Raw genomic sequence first — 22,546 nt, forward strand, 5'->3', positions numbered from 1 at the left:
GCAGTTTCAGTATCTAGAGGTAGTACCGCATGGGCTAGAGGTAGTACCGCCAGGGCTAGAGGTAGTACCGCGAGGGTCTAGAAGTAGTACCGCCGGGGCTAGAGGTAGTATCGCCAGGGCTAGAGGTAGTACCGCCAGGGCTAGAGGTAGTAACGACAAGGTCTAGAGGTAGTACCGACAAGGTCTAGAGGTAGTACCGCCAGGGTCTAGAGGCAGTACCGCCAGGGCTACAAGTAGTACCGCCAGGGCTAGCGGTAGTACCGCTGTGCTCGGGCTGTAAGTGGGGGTAACGGTCTGATTTCTTCCCCCGTTATATAAAGGAGGTCTTCTTCCCCCTTGGTCTTTTCTTATCCGTTGAGCTCGTGTTCTTCCCTCATTGTTGACCTTCTTAGAGCTTGCTAACTCTGAATCCCTCCAATAATTCTTGCTAGTTCTTAAGGGAAAAGAGAGAGGAGATCTAGATCCACATCTCCACCAATCACTTTCTCCTCTATGTGAGGGGAACCCCTTAGGTCTAGATCTTGGAGTTCTTTGTGAGCTCCTTGTTCTTCCTCTCATATTTCTCCATAGCTTTTGTTGTTGTGGAGGGATTTGAGTGTGAGGGACTTGACCACTTCGTGTGTTCTTGCCATTGCATTAGTTGCATCGGTTTGAGTTCTTCACGGTGATACGTGGAAGTGAGAAGTTGAGAAGCTTATTACCCTTTGGTACTTAGTACCCTAGAGATTGTTCTTTGTGGATGCTTTGGCGTCGTAGAAGATTCGTGGTATCTCGGAGGTCAATAATTGTGGTGTAAAGCTCCGGGCAAGCGTCCGGGTCTCCAATTAGGTTGTGGAGATTGCCCCAAGCAATTTGTACGGGTACCGGTGACCACCCCCAAGGGTTGCCATTTGTACGGGATCGGTGAGCTCCCTCAAGGGTGCCTTCGTGGAATCACGACATCTTGCATTGTGCGAGGGCGTGAGGAGATTACGGTGGCCTTAGTGTCATCTTGGGGAGCATTGTGCCTCCACACCGCTCCAATGGAGATTAGCATCCGCAAGGGTGTGAACTTCGGGATACCTCATCGTCTCCGCGTGCCTCGGTTATCTCTTACCCGAACCCTTTACTTATGCACTTTACTTTGTGATAGCCATATTGTTTATTGTCATATATCTTGCTATCACTTAGTTGTTTATCTTGCTTAGCATAAGTTGTTGGTGCACATAGGTGAGCCTAGTTGTTTTAAGTTTTGTGCTTGAGAAATTAAACGTTAGTTTTATTCCGCATGTGTTCAAGCCTAAACCGTAATTATTTTAAAGCGCCTATTCACCCCCCCCTCTAGGCGACATTCATGTCCTTTCAATTGCCTTAGATATTGTCATGACTTTGCGCGGTTCTATCAATTGCTCGACAGTAATTTGTTCACCCATCGTAATACTTTCTATTTTGAGAGAAGCCTCTAGTGAACACTGTGGCCCCCGGGTCTACTCCACACCATATTTTCACCGTTACACTTTTTACTTCGTTGCACTTTCCGCCTTCAGATCTCACTTTGCAATCAATCTTGAAGGGATTGACAACCCCTTTATAGCGTTGGGTGCAAGCTCTTTTGTGTTTGCGCAGGTACTCTGGACTTGACGCGATTCTCCTACTAGATTGATACCTTGGTTCTCAAACTGAGGGAAATACTTACTGCTCCTTTGCTGCATCACCCTTTCCTCTTCAAGGGAAAAACCAACGCAAGCCAAGTCTCCATCAACGTGCCAATTTATGGCGCTGTTGTTTGAGAAGTAGCAGATATCTATGCTACTCGTCTTGCTAGACACTTTGAGATACCTATTAGACTGGACCAGGAAGAAGAGATTCTTCTTCCTACGAGATATCCAGATTATGATAGCATGGTTCGCCATGACTTTCTTGATAGATATATAAATAGAAGGATGATTTATAACCTGGTATTTAGTCAGGGTACTCGTGAGACTATTACTTTGCCTGCTCCTTCTTTGTTCAATCTTCATTTACGCAGGTACATTATTATGCCCTCGGACATCTACGCATATTGGGGCATAGCCCAACCACAGGTGCCCGTGCCCGAGCCACCAGTCGACTACCAGACCTCAGTGCACTCCGGAGTACCCCGGAGCCGGTTATTTCCCTCCATGGGAGTATACCAACTTAGGCCAAAAGCCTAGGCTTGGGGGAGTACGTGTTTCTCACCGACTTTATATTCATGTTTACAGTTTCACTTTGTTAGTCGGTGTTCACACTTTGCCACTGTATCATCCATGCTAGTTTATTTCTTTCTCTTGTTTTCTTTTCGTGTGTTCGCCTAGTTTGAGAAAAACCCAAAAAGATTTTTTTGTTCTTCTTTTGCTTGTTGGGAGCTTTCCCGTGTCAATAGTTTTCTTTTTCTTTGGGTCAAGGTAGAAGACCATGGTTACAATGTTTAGTGGTTCTCGCATGCATATCTGTTTATCTGTCAAAGAGCCATATTATTTTGTCTTCTCCTTTGTGTTTGCCTGCAGATTCCAGCGTAGTCCAATGCACGAGCACTCTTATTATTTTTCACATCGTTCGGTCGTGCAAGTGAAAGGCAATAATGATGATATATGATGAAGTGACTCAGCCTGGAAAAGCTGGTATGAACTCGATCTATTTTGTTTTTGTAAATATGACTAGCTCATCGTTCCAGTTTCAGCTTTGTTGTGAGAGAAACATGTTTGCAATGACAACTTAGATATCATAGTTTCTGATGCCATGCTTAATTAGCTAGGAGCTTATAATGGTTTGTCTTGGATGCCAACATGAATTTTGAGATGATTATGATGTAGTATGATAGGATGGTATCCTCCTTTGAATGATTCAAGTGGCTTGACTTGGCGCATGTTTACGCATGTAGTTGAAACAAAATCAACATAGCCTCTATGATATTCATGTTCATGGTGATTTATGTCCTACTCATGCTTGCACTCAATGTTGGTTAATCTCAATGCATTTTGATGACTGTTGTCGCTCTCTAGTTGGTCGCTTCCCAGTCTTTTGCTAGCCTTCACTTGTATTAAGCGGGAATACTGCTTGTGCATCCACTTCCATAAACCCAAAGTTGTTCCATATGAGTCCACCATACCTACCAATATGCGGTATCTACCTGCCGTTTCAAGTAAATTTGCATGTGCCAATTTGTAAATCTTCAAGAAATAATCTGTTTTGCATGCCCGAACCGCTCATGTGGTGACAGGGGGCTATTAGTATATTCCATGCTAGGCGTGTTATCCTTGATATGTGTTTATTCACTATCATTCACGAGAAAGGGGTCGGTAATGGGAATGCCCAGTTCCATGCTCAAATCGAAAAGATAATTACAAACAAAACTCCCCCTGGATTGATGTTGGTATGGACGGCACCCGAGTATTCGGCTAGCCGTGGAGTGTGATTGATCGGTGGTGGTGGAGTCAAAACTTTACTTTTTCTTTTTGGGAACCGCCTATAGCATGTGTAGCATGGAAGATGGTGAAAACTCTTGGTCATTGCATTGATAATGAAAGCATGCCACCCAAAATTAGTATCTCTGTTTTCAAAGCTTGAGCTCTGGCACCTCTGCAAATCAATGCTTCCCTCTGTGAAGGGCCTATCTATTTATGTTTATGTTGAGTCATCCTCTTCTTATAAAAGCACCAATTAGAAAGCACCTATGTCATTTCTATGCTTTGCATTTAACTGTGATTGAGTATGACTGTGACTGGATCTTCTTTGCCATGAATTACAATGTTTAGTCAGCCCTTGTTCTTTGAAGGTGCTCTGCATTTATGTTTTGCGGTCTCAGAAAGACCTAGCGAGATATCATCTATTCACACTACTTCATGCTTGTTTTGATTGAAGTGTTGACGTTTGAAACTTATTATTATTTGCTCGCTAGTTGATTATGCCATTGATAGGAGTTTACCGTGAGACCTAGATGTCATTTGCTTATGTGGTTTGCTTGTGATCTTGTTGAATTCTGGATATGAGTTAGACATAGTTGCAACAACAAGATCAAATAGAGTTCGTCAAAGCTTTTCTTTTGTCTCTTTCAGTTTGTCAACTGAATTGCTTGAGGACAAGCAAGGTTTTAAGCTTGGGGGAGTTGATACATCTCCGTCGTATCTAGTTTTCCAAACTCTTTTGCCCTTCTTTTGGACTCTAATTTGCATGATTTGAATGGAACTAACACGGACTAACGCTGTTTTCAGCAGAATTGCCATGGTGTTTCTCGGATTGACCTGGAAATTTATGGGGATTTTTTGTGGAATATATAAAAAATACTGGCGCAAGAATCAACCGAGGAAGTGGAGCATGGAGCCCACAAGCCCACAAGGCGCGGACCCCCTGGCCGCACCTGGTAAGCTTGTGGGGCCCACAAAGCTCCACCGCCTCCAATCTCAGCTCTATTTAGTCCGTTTCATTCGGAAAAAATAAAGGACAAGAGTTCATCGCGTTTTACGATACGGAGGCTCCGCCACCTCATGTTCTTCCTCTGGAGGGCATATCTGGAGTCTGTTCTGGGCTCCGGAGAGGGGAGATCGTCGCCATCATCATCACCAACCTTCCTTCATCGCCAATTCCATGATGCTCTTCACCGTTCGAGAGTAATCTCATCGTAGGATTGCTAGATGGTGATGGGTTGGATGAGATCTATCATGTAATCGAGTTAGTTTTGACGGGGATTGATCCCTAGTATCCACTATGTTCTGAGATTGATGTTGCTACTACTTTGCCATGCTTAATGCTTGTCACGAGGGCCCGAGTGCCATGATTTCAGATCTGAACCTATTATGTTGTCGCCAATATATGTGTGTTCTTGATCCTATCTTGCAAGTTGTAGTCACCTACTATGTGTTATGACCCGGCAACCCCGGAGTGACAATAGCCGGAACCACTCCCAGAGATGACCATAGTATGAGGAGTTCATGTATTCACTAAGTGTTAATGCGTTGGTCCGGTTCTTTATTAAAAGGAGAACCTTAATATCCCGTAGTTTCCATTAAGACCCCGCTGCCATGGGAGGGATGGACAATAGATTTCATGCAAGTTCTTTTCCCTAAGCACGTATGACTACACACGGAATACATGCCTACATTACATTGACGAACTAGAGCTAGTTACATATCTCTCCGTGTTATAACTGTTGCATGATGAATAACATCCGGCATAATCATCCATCACCGATCCAATGCCTACGAGTTTTTCCTACTGGTCCTTGCTACATTACTTTGCTGCTACTGCTGTCACTGCTGCTACTGTTACTCTGTTGCTACTGCTGTTACTCTGCTGCTACTGCTGTCCTTATTGCTACTGGTTACTGTTGCTACTGTTGCTATCACACTACCTTGCTACTGATACTTTGCTGCAGATACTAAATCTTTCAGGTGTGGTTGAATTGACAACTCAACTGCTAATACTTGAGAATATTCTTTGGCTTCCCCTTGTGTCGAAGAAATAAATTTGGGTTGAATACTCTACCCTCGAAAACTATTGCGATCCCCTATACTTGTGGGTTATCAAGTACAACTCGGGAATGGTCTTCTCCATCCCTTGCATGTTGTAGTTCATCATAAAGCTTGTATAGCTAGGTGGAAGCGACTGGAGGATTCTCTCAATGACAACATCATCCGAAAGTTCGACTCCAAGCTAAGTCAGACGATCGTTCAACCCAGACATTCTGAGTATATGCTCACTGACAGAACTGTTCTCCTCCATATTACACCTAAGTAACTTGTCGGAGACTTCATATCTCTCGACCCGGGCATGACGCTGAAAAACTAGTTTCAGCTCCTGGAACAGCTCATATGTTCCGTGTTGCTCAAAACACCTTTGGAGCCCCGGTTCTGAACTGTATAGCATGCCGCACTGAAGCAGAGAGTAGTCATCACTCCGCGAATGCCAGGCGTTCTGAACATTCTGGGCTGCCGGGGCAGCGGGAGGATCACCTAGCTCCGCATCAAGGACATAAGCCTTCTTGGCCACAATAAGGATGAGCTTTAAGCTATGGACCCAATCCGCGTAGTTTTTGCTGTTGGAAATATGCCCTAGAGGTAATAACAAAATAGTTATTATTGTTCATGCTATAATTGTATTAACCGGAAACAGTAATACATGTGTGAATATATAGATCGCAATATGTCCCTAGTAAGCCTCTAGTTGGCTAGCTCGTTGATCAAAAGATGATTATGGTTTCCTGATCATGGACATTGGATGTTGTTGATAACGGGATCACATCATTAGGAGAATGATGTGATGGACAAGACCCAATCCTAAGCATAGCACTAGATCATGTTGTTCGTCTGCTAAAGCTTTTCTAATGTCAAGTATCATTTCCCTAGACCGTGAGATTGTGCAACTCCCCCATACCGTAGAAGTGCTTTGGGTGTATCAAACGTCACAACGTAACTGGGTGACTATAAAGATGCACTACGGGTATGTCCGAAAGTGTCTGTTGAGTTGGTACGAATGGAGACCGGGATTTGTCACTCCGTGTGACGGAGAGGTATCTATGGGCCCACTCGGTAGAACATCATCATAATGAGCTCAATCTGACTAAGGAGTTAGTCATGGGATGATGTGCTATGGAACGGGTAAAGAGACTTGCCGGTAACGAGATTGAACAAGGCATAGGGATACCAACGATCGAATCTTGGGCAAGTATCATACCGATAGACAAAGGGAATTGCATACGGGATTGATTGAATCCTTGACATCGTGATGTTGGGTAACGTAGCATAAATTCAAAATTTTCCAACGCATATTCAGATCTTCCTATGGAGAGACCAGCAACGAGAGAGGGGTAAGAGCATCTTCATACCTTTGAACATCGCTAAGCGGAAGCGTTGCTAGAACGCGGTTGATGGAGTCGTACTCGCAGCGATTCCGATCTAGTGCCGAACTACGGCACCTCCGCGTTCAACACACGTGCAGCCCGGTGACGTCTCCCGCACCTTGATCCAGCAAGGAGGAGGGAGAGGTTGGGGGAGAACTCCAGCAGCACGACGGCGTGGTGTCGATGGAGAGACGAGGTCTCCCGGCAGGGCTTCGCCAAGCACCGGCAGAGAGGAGGAGGAAGAGGGGCAGGGCTGCGCCGAGAGAGAGGGAAAAGTCTTCTTCCCAATGGCCAAAGTGCCCACTATATATAGGGGGAGGGGAGAGGGGGTGCCACCCCTAGGGTTCCCACCCTAGGGGGTGCGGCAGCCCCCCAGATGGGAGGTGCGGCGGCCAGAGGGGGAAGGAGGGGGTGGCACACCATCTGGTGGGCCTTAGGCCCACCTGGCTTAGGGTTTGCCCCCCTTTTCTCTCCCCTGCGCATTGGGCTGAGTGGGGAGGCGCACCAGCCCACCTAGGGGCTGGTTCCCACCCCCCACTTGGCCCACCTTACCTCCCGGGGTCGTTGCCCCCCTTCGGTGGTCCCCCGGGGCCACCTCCGGTGGTCCCGGTGGTCCCGGTACGTTATTGGTGATGCCCGAAACACTTCCGGTATCCGAAACCATCCGTCCTATATATCAATCTTTACCTCTGGACCATTCCGGAGCTCCTCGTGATGTCCGGGATCTCATCCGAGACTCCGAACCACTTTCGGTAACCTCGTATAACAATTCCCTATAACCCTAGCGTCATCGAACCTGAAGTGTGTAGACCCTACGGGTTCGGGAAACATGCAGACATGACCGAGACACCTCGCTGGCCAATAACCATCAGCGGGGTCTGGACTCCCACTTGCTCCACGATGATCTCATCGGATGAACCACGATGTCAAGTATTCAATCAATCCCGTATACGATTCCCTTTGTCTGTTGGTATAGAACTTGCCCAAGATTCGATCGTCGGTATACCTATACCTTGTTCAATCTCGTTACCGGTAAGTCTCTTTACTCGTTCTGTAGAACGTCATCGTGTGACTAACTCCTTAATCACATTGATCTCATGATGATGTTCTACCGAGTGGGCCCAGAGATACTTGTCCGTCACACGGAGTGACAAATCCCGATCTCGATTCGTACCAACCCAACAGACACATTCGGAGGTACCCGTAGTGCACCTTTATAGTCACCCAGTTACGTTGTGACGTTTGATACACCCAAAGCACTCCTATGGTATCCGGGAGTTGCACAATCTCACGGTCGAAGGAAAAGATACTTGACATTAGAAAAGCTTTAGCATACGAACAATACGATCTAGTGCTATGCTTAGGATTGGGTCTTGTCCATCACATCATTCTCCCGATGATGTGATCCCGTTATCAATGACATCTAATGCCCATGATCAGGAAACCATGATCATCTATTGACTAACGAGCTAGCCAACTAGAGGCTTGCTAGGGACACATTGTGATCTATTTATTCACACATGTATTACTGTTTCCTGTTAATACAATTATAGCATGAACAATAGACGATTATCATGAACAAGGAAATATGATAATAACCATTTTATTATTGCCTCTAGGGCATATTTCCAACAGTCTCACACTTGCACTAGAGTCAATAATCTAGTTACATTGTGATGTATCGAACACCCATAGCATTGTGGTGTTGATCATGTTTTTCTCGTGGAAGAGGTTTAGTCAACGGGTCTGCAATATTCAGATCCGTATGCACTTTACAAATATCTATCACTCCACCCTGGACATGGTCCTGGATGGAGTTGTAGCGGCGTTTGATGTGCTTCGTCTTCCGGTGAAACCTGGGCTCCTTGGCTATGGCAATGGCCCCAGTGTTATCACAGAAGAGTGTCATTGGACCCGACGCGCTTGGAACCACTCCAAGGTCGGTGATGAGCTCCTTCATCCAAATTCCTTCATGAGCTGCTTCTGAAGCAGCTATGTACTCCGCTTCACATGTAGATGCTGCCACGACTTCCTGCTCGCTGCTGCACCAACTCACTGCCCCACCATTCAACACATATACGTATCCGGTCTGTGACTTAGAGTCATTCGGATCTGTGTCGAAGCTAGCGTCGACGTAACCCTTTACGACGAACTCTTCGTCACCTCCATAAACGAGAAACATTTCCTTAGTCCTTTTCAGGTACTTAAGGATATTCTTGACCGTTGTCCAGTGCTCCATACCTGGATCACTTTGGTACCTCCCTACCAAACTTACGGCAAGGTTTATATCAGGTCTGGTACACAGCATGGCATACATTAGAGAGCCCACGGCTGAAGCGTACGGGACAGAACTCATCTTCTCTCTATCTGCTGCGGTGGTCGGCGACTGAGTCTTACTCAATCTCATACCTTGCAAAACTGGCAAGAACCCTTTCTTTGAGTTTTCCATATTGAACTTCTTCAATATCTTCTCAAGGTATGTACTTTGCGAAAGACCTATGAGGCGTCTTGATCTATCTCTATAGATCTTGATGCCTAATATGTATGCAGCTTCTCCAAGGTCCTTCATTGAAAAACTCTTGTTCAAATAGGCCTTTATGCTCTCCAACATCTCTATATTATTCCCCATCAATAATATGTCATCCACATACAGTATGAGGAAATCTACAGAGCTCCCACTCACTTTCTTGTACAGACAGGTTTCTCCGTAAACCTGTATGATCCCAAATGCTTTAATCACCTCATTAAAGCGAATGTTCCAACTCCGAGATGCTTGCACCAGCCCATAGATGGAGCGCTGGAGCTTGCACACTTTGTTAGCACCCTTAGGGTCAACAAAACCTTCTGGTTGTATCATATACAACTCTTCCTTAAGGTTCCCGTTAAGGAACACTGTTTTGACGTCCATTTGCCAAATTTCATAATCATAAAAGGCGGCAATTGCTAACATGATTCAGACTGATTTCAGCTTCACTACGGGAGAGAAAGTCTCTTCGTAGTCAACTCCTTGAATTTGTCGAAAACCCTTTGCGACAAGTCGAGCTTTGTAAAAGGTTACATTACCGTTTGCATCAGTCTTCTTCTTGAAGATCCATTTATTTTCTATGGCTCGCCGGTCATCGGGCAAGTTCACCAAAGTCCATACTTTGTTCTCATACATGGATCCTATCTCGGATTTCATAGCCTCACACCATTTGTTGGAATCCGGGCCCGCCATCGCTTCTTCATAGTTCGAAGATTCACCGTTGTCTAACAACATGATTTCCATCATAGGGTTGCCGTACCAATCTGGTGCGTAGCGTGCCCTTGTGGACCTTCGCGGTTCAGTAGTAACTTGATCCGAAGCTTCATGATCATCATCATTAACTTCCTCTTCAGTCGGTGTAGGCGCCACAGGAACAACTTCCCGCGCTGCGCTACTATCCTGTTCGAGAGGGGGTGTAATAACCTCATCAAGTTCTACCTTCCTCCCACTTACTTCTTTCGAGAGAAACTCTTTCTCTAGAAAGGATCCGTTCTTGGCAACAAAGGTTTTACCTTCGGATCTAAGATAGAAGGTATACCCAATAGTTTCCTTAGGGTATCCTATGAATACGCATTTCTCCGCTTTGGGTTCGAGCTTTTCTGGTTGAAGTTTCTTCACATAAGCATCGCAGCCCCAAACTTTAAGAAACGACAACTTAGGTTTCTTGCCAAACCATAGTTCATACGGTGTCGTCTCAACGGATTTAGACGGTGCCCTATTTAAAGTGAATGCTGCAGTTTCTAATGCGTATCCCCAAAATGATAGCGGTAAGTCGGTAAGAGACATCATAGATCGTACCATATCTAATAAAGTGCGATTACGACGTTCAGACACTTCGTTGCGTTGCGGTGTGCCAGGCGGCGTCAGTTGTGAAACGATTCCACACTTCCTTAGGTGTGTGCCAAACTCGTGACTCAAATATTCTCCTCCACGATCAGATCGTAGACATTTGATTTTTCTGTCACGTTGATTCTCAACCTCACTCTGAAATTCCTTGAAATTTTCAAACGTCTCAGATTTGTGCTTCATCAAGTAGATATACCCATACCTACTCAAATCATCGGTGAGAGTGAGAACATAACGATAACCACCGCGAGCTTCAACGTTCATTGGACCACACACATCAGTATGTATTATTTCCAATAAGTCGGTTGCTCTCTCCATTATTCCTGGGAATGGAGTCTTAGTCATCTTGCCTATGAGGCACGGTTCGCATGTGTCAACTGATTCAAAGTCAAGAGACTCTAATAGTCCATCAGTATGGAGCTTCTTCATGCGCTTAACGCTGATATGACCAAGGCGGCAGTGCCACAAGTATGTGGGACTATCATTATCAACTTTACATCTTTTGGTACTCACACTATGAATATGTGTAACATCATGATCGAGATTCAACAAGAATAAACCATTCACCAGCGGAGCATGACCATAAAACATATCACTCATATAAATAGAAAAACCATTATTCTCTGACTTAAATGAGTAGCCGTCTCGCATTAAGAAAGATCCTGATACAATGTTCATGCTTAAAGCTGGTACTAAATAACAATTATTAAGGTTTAAAACTAATCCCGATGGTAGATGTAGAGGTAGCGTGCCGACGGCGATCACATCGACCTTTGAACCATTCCCGACGCGCATCGTCACCTCGTCCTTGGCCAGTCTCCGCTTATTCCGCAGTTCCTGCTTTGAGTTGCAAATATGAGAAACAGCACCGGTATCAAATACCCAGGAGCTACTACGAGCGCTGGTAAGGTACACATCAATAACATGTATATCACATATACCTTTAACGTTGCCGGCCTTCTTGTCCGCTAAGTATTTGGGGCAGTTCCGCTTCCAGTGACCTTTTCCCTTGCAATAGAAGCACTCAGTCTCAGGCTTGGGTCCATTCTTTTTCTTCTTCCCGGCATCTGGCTTACCGGGCGCGGCAACAGCTTTGCCGTCTTTCTTGAAGTTCTTCTTACCCTTGCCCTTCTTGAAACTAGTGGTCTTGTTGACCATCAACACTTGATGCTCTTTCTTGATTTCTACTTCTGCAGACTTGAGCATCGAGTACAACTCGGGAATGGTCTTCTCCATCCCTTGCATGTTGTAGTTAAGCACAAAGCCTTTGTAGCTTGGTGGGAGAGACTGGAGGATTCTGTCAATTATAGCATCATCCGGAAGTTCGACTCCAAGTGAAGTCAGACGACCGTGTAACCCAGACATTTTGAGTATGTGCTCACTGACAGAACTGTTCTCCTCCATCTTACAGCTAAAGAACTTGTCGGAGACTTCATATCTCTCGACACGGACAAGAGCTTGAAAAACTAGCTTCAGCTCCTGGAACATCTCATATGCCCCGTGTTGCTCAAAATGCCTTTGGAGCCCCGTTTCTAAACTGTATAACATGCCACACCTAACCAGAGAGTAGTCATCACTCCGCGTTTGCCAGACGTTCAGAATGTCCTGGGCTGCTGCCGGAGCGGGAGGGTCACCTTGCGGCGCATCAAGGACATATGCCTTTTTAGCTGCTTCAAGGATGAGCTTCAAGTTGCGAACCCAGTCCGCATAGTTGCTACCATCATCTTTCAGCTTGTTTTTCTCTAGGAATGCGTTGAAATTGAGGTTGACGTTGGCCATCTACAATATTTATAAAGACAACTTTTAGACTAAGTTCATGACAATTAAGTTCATTTAATCAAATTAAGTATGAAATCCCACTTAAATCGACATCCCTCTAGTCATCTAAGTGATACATGATCCATGTTGACTAACCCGTGTCCAATCATCACGTGAAACGGACTAGTCACCATGGTGAGCAACTCCATGCTGATCGTATTCAACCATACGACTCATGTTCGACCTTTCGGTCTCTTGTATTCGAGGTCATGTCTGTACATGCTAAGCTCGTCGAGTCAACCTAGGTGTTTCGCGTGTGTAAATCTGGCTTACACCCGTTGTATGCGAACGTTAGAATCTATCACACCCGATCATCACATGGTGCTTTGAGACAACGGACCTTCGCAACGGTGCACACTTAGGGGAATACGTTCTCGAAATTTTTAAGAGGGATCATCTTATTATGCTGCCGTCGTTCTAAGCAATAAGATGTAAAACATGATAAACATCATAATGCAATCATATAGTGACATGATATGGCCATTATCATCTTCGCCCTTTCTATCTCCATCTTCAGGCATCGCATGATCATCATCGTCACCGGTGTGACACCATGATCTCCATCATCATGATCTCCATCATCGTGTCTCCGTGAAGTCGTCACGCCAACTACTACTATCACTACTACTATAGCTAACCGTTAGCAATGAAGTAAAAGTAGTAAGCACATGGCGTTGCATCTCATACAATAAATTAAGACAACTCCTATGGCTCCTGTCGGTTGTCATACTCATCGACATGCAAGTCGTGAAACCTATTACAATAACATGATCATCTCATACATCATACATGCAACATTACAACTTTGGCCATATCACATCACATGTCAAACCCTGCAAAAACAAGTTAGACGTCCTCTAATTGTTGTTGCAAGTTTTACGTGGCTGATTTGGGTTTCTAGCAAGAACGCCTTCTTACCTACGTGACAGCCACAACGATGATATGCCAAAGCTATTTACCCTTCATAAGGACCCTTTTCATCAAATCCAATCCGACTAGAGTAGGAGAGACAGACACCCCCTAGCCACCTTTATGCACGGTGTGCATGTCTGTCGGTGAAACCAGTCTCACGTAAGCGTACGTGTAAAGTCGGTCCGGGCCGCTTCATCCCACAATATCGCCGGAAAAGAATAAGACTAGTAGCGGCAAGCAAATTGACAAATCATCGCCCACAACTTTTGTGTTCTACTCGTGCATAGAATCTACACATAGAAAACCTGGCTGGGATGCCACTGTTGGGTAACGTAGCATAAATTCAAAATTTTCCTACGCATATTCAGATCTTCCTATGGAGAGACCAGCAACGAGAGAGGGGTAAGAGCATCTTCATACCTTTGAAGATCGCTAAGCGGAAGCGTTGCTAGAACGAGGTTGATGGAGTCGTACTCGCAGCGATTCCGATCTAGTGCCGAACTACGGCACCTCCGCGTTCAACACACGTGCAGCCCGGTGACGTCTCCCGCACCTTGATCCAGCAAGGAGGAGGGAGAGGTTGGGGAATAACTCCAGCAGCACGACGGCGCGGTGTCGATGGAGAGACGAGGTCTCCCGGCAGGGCTTCGCCAAGCACCGGCAGAGGAGGAGGAAGAGGGGCAGGGCTGCGCCGAGAGAGAGGGAAAAGTCTTCTTCCCAATGGCCAAAGTGCCCACTATATATAGAGGGAGGGGAGAGGGGCTGCCACCCCTAGGATTCCCACCCTAGGGGTTGCGGCAGCCCCCCCCCAGATGGGAGGTGCGGCGGCCAGAAAGGGAAGGAGGGGGTGGCGCACCATCTGGTGGGCCTTAGGCCCACCTGGCTTAGGGTTTGCCCCCCTTTTCTCTCCCCTGCGCGTTGGGCTGAGTGGGGAGGCGCACCAGCCCACCTAGGGGCTGGTTCCCACGCCCACTTGGCCCACCTTACCTCCCGGGGTCGTTGCCCCCCTTTGGTGGTCCCCCGGGGCCACCTCCGGTGGTCCCGGTACGTTACCGGTGATGCCCGAAACACTTCCGGTATCCGAAACCATCCGTCCTATATATCAATCTTTACCTCCGGACCATTCCGGAGCTCCTCGTGACGTCCAGGATCTCATACAAGACTCCGAACAACTTTCGGTAACCTCGCATAACAATTCCCTATAACCCTAGCGTCATCGAATCTTAAGTCTGTAGACCCTACGGGTTTGGGAGACAGGCAGACATGACCGAGACACCTCACTGGCCAATAACCATCAGTGGGGTCTGGATACCCATGGTGGCTCCCACTTGCTCCACGATGATCTCATCGGATGAACCACGATGTCAAGGATTCAATCAACCCCGTATACGATTCCCTTTGTCTGTCGGTATAGAACTTGCCCGAGATTCGATCGTCGGCATACCTATACCTTGTTCAATCTCGTTACCGGTAAGTCTCTTTACTCGTTCCATAGCACGTCATCGTGTGACTAACTCCTTAATCACATTCAGCTCATGATGATGTTCTACCGAGTGGGCCCAGAGATACCTCTCCGTCACACGGAGTGACAAATCCCGATCTCGATTCGTACCAACCCAACAGACACTTTCGGAAGTACCCGTAGTGCACCTTTATAGTCATCCAGTTACGTTGTGACGTTTGATACACCCAAAGGACTCCTACGGTATCCAGGAGTTGCACAATCTCACGGTCGAAGGAAAAGATACTTGACATTAGAAAAGCTTTAGCATAGGAACAATGCGATCTAGTGCTATGCTTAGGATTGGGTCTTGTCCATCACATCATTCTCCCGATGATGTGATCCCGTTATCAATGACATCTAATGCCCATGATCAGGAAACCATGATCATCTATTGACTAACGAGCTAGCCAACTAGAGGCTTGCTAGGGACACATTTTGATCTAGTTATTCACACATGTATTACTGTTTCCTGTTAATACAATTATAGCATGAACAATAGACGATTATCATGAACAAGGAAATATGATAATAACCATTTTATTATTGCCTCTAGGGCATATTTCCAACACGTGGTTCATCCGATGAGATCATCGTGGAACATGTGGGAACCAACATGGATATCCAGACCCCGCTATTGGTTATTGGACAGAGAGATGTCTCGGTCATGTCTGCATGTCTCCCGAACCCGTAGGGTCTACACACTTAAGGTTCGATGACGCTAGGGTTATAGGGAAATAGTGTACGTGGTTACCGAAGGTTGTTCGGAGTCCCGGATGAGATCCCGGATGTCATCGGGAGCTCCGGAATGGTCCAGAGGTAAAGATTTATATATAGGAAGTGAGATTTTGGACACCGGAAATTTTTCGGGCATGACCGGTAACGTACCAGGACCACCAGGAGGGGCCACCGGCCCCGGGAGGCTACATGGGCTAAGTGTGGGAAGGAAGCAGCCGCTTGGTGGGCTGGTGCACCTCCCACCCAGCCCAAGACGTGGCAAAGGGAGGAAGGGGCAAACCCTAGCGTAGGAGGGGGCCCAGACCCACCTGGCGCGCCACCCCTCCTCTCCATGCCCTGGCCGCCACCTCCTGGCGCCAGATGGGGCTGCCGCCACCCCTAGGGTGGGAACCCTAGCGTTGGCACACCCTCCTCCCTCTCCTCCTTTACATACCCATGAGTTGGGTCTGATTTGAGACGACGATCTCACTCTCTCTCGGCGCAGCCCTACCTCTCTTCTTCCTCGAGCTCCGCGGTGCTTGGTGAAGCCTTGTCGGAGTCCCACCTAGCTCCACCGCCACCACGCCGTTGGGATGCCGGAGCTCTTCCTCAACCTCTCCTTCCTCCTTGCTGGTTCAAGATGTTGGAGACGTCACCGGTCTGCACGTGTGTTGAACGCGGAGGTGCCGTGATTCGGCACGTAGATCGAAATCACACCGCGGTCTGAATCGCTGCGAGTACGACTCCATCAACCGTGTTCTAGTAACGCTTCAGCTTAGCGATCTTCAAAGGTATGAAGATGCTCTTCCCTCTTGCTCGTTGCTGGTGTCTCCATAGATAGATCCTTGTATGGCGTAGGAATTTTTTTAATTTACCACGTTACCCAACAGTGGCATACGAGTCAGGTTTTATATCCGTAGATTCTATGCACGAGTAGAACACAAAAGTTGTGGGCGCTGATTTCGTCAATTGCTTCCCATTACTAGTCTTATCTTTTTTGGTGGTATTATCGGATGAAGCGGCCCGGGCCGACTTTACATGTACGCTTACGTGAGACTGGTTCCACCGCGGGACATGCACATGGTGCATAAGGTGGCTAGCGGGTGTCTGTCTCTCCCAATCTAGTCGGATTGGATTCGATGAAAAGGGTCCTTATGAAGGGTAAATAGCTTTGGCATATCAATGTTGTGGCTGTCATGTAGGTAAGAAGGCATTCTTGCTAGAAACCCAAATCAGCCACGTAAAACTTGCAACAACAATTAGAGGACGTCTAACGTGTTTTTCCAGGGTTTGCTATGTGAAGTGATATGGCGAAAGGATGTGATGTTACATGTGTGATGTATGAGATTGATCATGTTCTTATAATAGGATTCATGACTTGCATGTCGATGAGTACGACAACCGGCAGGAGCCATAGGAGTTGTCTTAATTTATTGTATGAGATGCAACGCCATGTGTTTATTACTTTACTTCATTGCTAACTATTAGCTATAGTAGTAGAAGTAATAGTTGGTGCGACAACTTCACGGAGACACAATGATGGAGACCATGGTGTCATGCCGGTGACGATGATGATCATGCGATGCCCCGAAGATGGAGATTGTCGGTGAATACTCACAACATATGCCATAGGTAGGCTAAAGTCGGTGAGAACCGAAGGGACAAAGGTGGGCGCTGGGAACGAGGTTGGTACACGCATGGGATGCACGATGTACCCAGGTTCAGGGCTCTCCGTAGAGATAATACCCCTAATCCTGCCGGAGTGTCTGATGTATAGGAACATAGTACATGTCGCTCCTGGAGCTGTGTTGGGAGGAGGAAGAGGGGAGCAGCCGGCTCGTCTCTACCTCTCTCTCTATGGTTGGTGAATGTGTTGCGTTGAATGACTCGTGAAAGATCGGCCCCCTTGCAGGGAGGGCAACCGGGGGGGTTTATAGACGAACCTGCCGACCTACAATATGGATAAAGGTTACAAGTGTGGGACCCGGCTGGCAGCTTCGCCGGCTGGCCAGGGGCCCACAAAGGTCTTGTCTTGCCGATGGGGGCCCGCCGGCTGCATGGTCTCGATTGCCTGTGGGACCCGCCGGCTGGCCAATGAGGATCTCACATAAGGTTCACGTTGAGCACGCGAGCGTCGCCCCACGAGATTCTTCATGGGCAGGTAGTACGACCGCCTCCACTGTTCCCCATGCCGAGTGCAGTAATGGAGTGGGAGTGTGACGGTCCGACACTATGCTAGGTGATGGATCAGAGCCGGGGTAGGTCAACGGCGTGGCCGCCGACGCTCGTACCTGCCGGGCGCCCTGATCCAAAACCTTTGCTGACGCGTAGCTACCTTTAATCGTGAGGTCTCTTCCTGACCTACGATCTGATGTGACTTATGATCCTCGGCCGGCTATCCTGCTTGGCCAGCCGGCTTAAGTGTGGCCGCCTCCTCCCCAGTGCGGCTGGCAGGATCAGGCCGGCTCCGAAGACGAGGCCGCCTGAATTCTAGCCGGCACGGGTTGCCTGGCCGGCCAGAAAGGTGGCCGCCTCGTCCTCTAGCCGGCAGGTGATGCCTAGCCGGCCAGAAGACTTGGGCCTTGGGAATCTTCATACGTCCATATCCATTGGGCCGAAAATGAAGGAATATGCTTGATGAGCCTACCCCGGGGTTATCCCCTCGACAGAGATCAAAGGAGCAAAGATGATAATGGTCATATCATGTCACTATATGATTGCATGTGATGTTTATCATGTTTTCATCTTATTGCTTACATCGACGATAGCTTAATAAGATGATCCCTCATAAAAATTCGAGAAATTATTTCCCTAAGTGTGCACCGTTGTGAAGGATCGTTGTCTCGAAGCACCACATGATGATCGTGTGTGATATATTCTAACGTTCGCATACAACGGGTGTAAGCCAATTTACACATGCAAAACACTTAGATTGACTCGACGAGCCTAGCATGTACAAACATGGCCTCCAATACAGGAGACTGAAAGGTCGAACATGAGTCGTATGGTTGATACGATCAGCATGGAGATGCTCACCATTGATGACTAGTTCGTCTCACGTGATGATCGGACACGGGCTAGTCGACGTGGATCATGTAACACTTAGATAACTAGAGGGATGTCAATCTAAGTGGGAGTTCATTACATAATTTGATTAGATGAACTTGATTATCATGGACTTAGTCTAAAAGTTGTCCTTACAAATATTGTAGATCCAATGGCCAACGCATCTGTCAACCTGAATTTCAACGCGTTCCTAGAGAAAACAAAGCTGAAAGATGATGGCAGCAACTATGCGGATTGGGTCCGTAGCTTAAAGTGCATCCTTATTGCGGCCAATAAGGCTTATGTCCTTGATGCAGCGCTAGGTGATCCTCACGCTGCCCCGGCAGCCCAGGATGTTCAGAACGCCTCGCAGCCACGGAGTGATGACTACTCTCTGGTTCAGTGCGACATGCTATATAGTTTATAACCGGGGCTCCAAAGGCATTTTGAGCAACACGGAGCATATGAGATGTTCCAGGAGCTAAAACTAGTTTTTCAGCGTCATGCCCGAGTCGAGAGATATGAAGTCTCCGACAAGTTCTTTAGCTGTAAAATGGAGGAGAACAGTTCTATGAGTGAGCATATACTGAGAATGTCTGGGTTGCACGGTCGTCTGACTCAGCTTGGAGTCGAACTTCTGGATGATGTTGTCATTGAGAGAATCCTCCAATCGCTTCCACCTAGCTATAAAAGCTTTGTGATGAACTACAACATGCAAGGGATGGAGAAGACCATTCCCGAGTTGTACTCGATGCTGAAATCTACAGAGGTAGAAATCAAGAAAGAGCATCAAGTGTTGATGGTCAATAAGACCACTAGTTTCAAGAAAGGCAAGGGTAAGAAGAACTTCACGAAAGACGGCAAAGTTGTTGCAGCGCCCAGTAAGCCAGTTGCCAGGAAGAAGAAAAAGAATGGACCCAAGCTTGAGACTGAGTTCTACTATTGCAAGGGAACCGGTCACTGGAAGCGAAACTGCCCCCAAATACTTAGCAGATAAGAAGGTCGGCAACATCAAAGGTATATATGATATACATGTTATTGATGTGTACCTTACCAACGCCCGTAGTAGCTCCTGGGTATTTGATACTGGTGTTGTTGCTCACATTTGCAACTCAAAGCAGGAATTGCGGAATAAACGAAGGCTGGCTAAGGGCGAGGTGACGATGCGCATCGGGAATGGTTCCAAGGTTGATGTGATCGCCGTTGGTATGCTACCTCTACATCTACCTTCGGGATTAGTTTTAAACCTTAATAATTGTTATTTAGTACCAGCTTTGAGCATGAACATTGTATCGGGATCTTGCTTAATGCGAGATGGCTACTCATTTAAATCACAGAATAATGGTTGTTCTATTTATATGAGTGATATGTTCTATGGTCATGCCCCGCTGGTCAATGGTTTATTCTTGATGAATCTCGATCGTAATTTTACATATATTCATAGTGTGAGTACCAAAAGATGTAAGTTTGATAATGATAGTCTGATACGTCTCAAACGTATCTATAATTTTTGATGGTTTCATGCTGTTATCTTGTCAACTTTGGATGTTTTATATACCTTTTATATCTTTTTTGGGACTAACTTATTAATTCAGTGCCAAGTGCCAGTTCCTGTTTTTCTGTGTTTTTTACTCTTTTCAGATCTGATTTTGGAACGGAGTCCAAACGGAATAAAATCCCCGAAATAAATTTTCCCAGAACAGAAGAAGATCGGGGGACTTGAGGGCCAAGGCAGGAGGCCCACAGGAGCCCACAAGCCCAAACGTCGTGGCCAGGGGGGCCCGCGGCGACCAGGCTTGTGGCCTCCCTGGCGCTCCCCTGCCCTAGCTCTTTGGCCTATATATTCCCTAAAATCCCAGAAAAAATCAGGGCGTCCACGAAACCACTTTTCCGCCGCCGCAAGCTTCCGTTTCCGCGAGATCTCATCTGGAGACCCTTCCCGGTGCCCTGCCGGAGGGGACTTTGGAGTTGGACGGCTTCTACATCAACATCATTGCCTCTCCAATGACTCGTGAGTAGTCCACTTCAGACCTACGGGTCCGTAGTTAGTAGCTAGATGGCTTCTTCTCTCTCTTGGGTCTTCAATACAAAGTTCTCCATGATCTTCATGGAGATCTATCCGATGTAATCCTCTTTGGCGGTGTGTTTGTCGAGATCTGATGAATTGTGGATTTGTGATCAGATTATCTATGATTTATATTTGAGTCTTTGCTGATTTCTTATATGCATGATTTGATATCCTTGTAAGTCTCTCCGAGTCTTGGGTTTTGTTTGGCCAACTAGATCTATGATTCTTGCAATGGGAGAAGTGCTTGGTTTTGGGTTCATACCGTGCGGTGACCTTTCCCAGTGACAGAAGGGGCAGCAAGGCACGCATCGTGTTGTTGCCATCAAGGGTAACAAGATGGGCTTTCATCATAGATTTGAGATTGTTCATCTACATCATGTCATCTTGCTTAAGGCGTTACTCTGTTCTTATGAACTCAATACACTAGATGCATGCTGGATAGCGGTCGACGTGTGGAGTAATAGTAATAGATGCAGAAAGTATCGGTCTACTTGTTTTGGACGTGATGCCTATAGATATGATCATTGCCACAGATAACGTCATGACTTTGCGCGGTTCTATCAATTGCTCGACAGTAATTCGTTCACCCACCGTCTACTTGCTTTCATGAGAGAAGCCACTAGTGAACACTACGACCCTCGGGTCTATTCACAACTATCATCTCAGCTTTCACTTTTACTTTGCTTTGTTTACCTTTTGCTTTCAGTTCTCACTTTGCAAACAATCTATAAGGGATTGACAACCCCTTCATAGCGTTGGGTGCAAGCTCTTTGTGTTTGTGCAGGTACTTGTGACTTGACGCGATCCTCCTACTTGATTGATACATTGGTTCTCAAACTGAGGGAAATACTTACCGCGGTTGTGCTACATCACCCTTTCCTCTTCAAGGGAACACCAACGCAAGGCTCCAAGGCCGCGGGGGAATCCTTTGCATATTTTCCAAGGAAGTCCCTATAGGCGTAGCCCGTAGCAGAAGGATTCCCGGCGCCGTTGCCAGGGAAGGTCTTTTGTTGCCGTAGCAAAAGTATTTCTGGCGCCGTTGCCGGGGAGAGATCAAGTCAAGATCTATCCAAGTAAGTGTCACAAACTCATCTCTTGCATTTACCTTTTTTGCGACTTGCCTCTCGTTTTCCTCTCCCCCACTTCACATTTGCCGTTTTCATTTGCCTTTCTCCTTTGCCGTTTTCATTTGTCTTTTGTCGTTTTCCTTTGCCAGTTTTCTTGCTTGCTTGTGTTCTTGTTTGTTTGTTGAAGTCATCATGGCTGAAAACACCAAACTTTGCGACTTATCGAATACTAATAATAATGATTTTATTAGTACTCCGATTGTTGCCGCCACTAGTGCGGAATCATATGAAATCAACGCTGCCTTGCTGAATCTTGTTATGAAAGAGCAATTTTCCGGCCTTCCTAGTGAAGATGCCGCATCCCATCTCAATACTTTCATTGAACTTTGCGATATGCAAAAGAAGAAATATATGGATAATGATGTGGTTAAATTGAAGCTTTTTCCGTTCTCTTTGTGAGATCGTGCGAAAACTTGGTTTTCTTCTTTGCCTAAAAATAGTATCGATTCTTGGAATAAGTGCAAAGATGCTTACATATCCAAGTATTTTCCGCTGGCTAAGATCATTTCTCTCCGTAACGATATCATGAATTTCAAGCAACTTGATCATGAACACGTTGCACAATCTTGGGAGAGGATGAAGTTAATGATTAGAAATTGTCCCGCTCATGGCTTGAGTTTGTGGATGATTATACAAATCTTTTACGCTGGTT

The sequence above is a fragment of the Hordeum vulgare genome, chromosome 2H, assembly GCF_904849725.1.
Source record: "Hordeum vulgare subsp. vulgare chromosome 2H, MorexV3_pseudomolecules_assembly, whole genome shotgun sequence".
Classification (NCBI taxonomy): Eukaryota; Viridiplantae; Streptophyta; class Magnoliopsida; order Poales; family Poaceae; genus Hordeum; species Hordeum vulgare.